Here is a 448-nt window from a genome sequence, read left to right as displayed (position 1 = left end):
ACAATCAAGCTATAGAATATTTCCAAAACCTGAAAAAGTTCCCTTGTGCCTTTTTGCAGTCACTGGATTCAGTCATGGTAGTGACAGCTCTATAGTGAGCTCTCTACTACCTTGTAGTGAGAAGTTAAGCAGCTGGAGAGAGAATGACCAATCTAAGGAACTAACACTTATTAAGCACTTTCTAGATGCCTTACCTGAGCATATACACATAGATTTATTTATACCCCCTACCAACCCTGTGAGGGTATTATCTCCATTCTACAGAAGAGTAAACTAAGGCCCAGAGAATTTAAATAACTTACTCAAAGTCATTGAGCTAGAAGTGGTAGAACGAGATTCCACACAAGTTATTTTTTCCTACAACATTATCTTCTCACTGCTAACATATAGAGGAAAAGGTATAAAGAAATATGGGGAAGCCAAACACAAAACACTAGATACTGTCTGA

Source organism: Propithecus coquereli, unplaced genomic scaffold (assembly GCF_000956105.1).
Source record: "Propithecus coquereli isolate 6110/MARCELLA unplaced genomic scaffold, Pcoq_1.0 Scaffold14, whole genome shotgun sequence".
Taxonomy (NCBI): domain Eukaryota; kingdom Metazoa; phylum Chordata; class Mammalia; order Primates; family Indriidae; genus Propithecus; species Propithecus coquereli.
The sequence above is the reverse complement of the archived record's forward strand: the minus strand, read 5'-3'. Positions refer to the sequence as shown.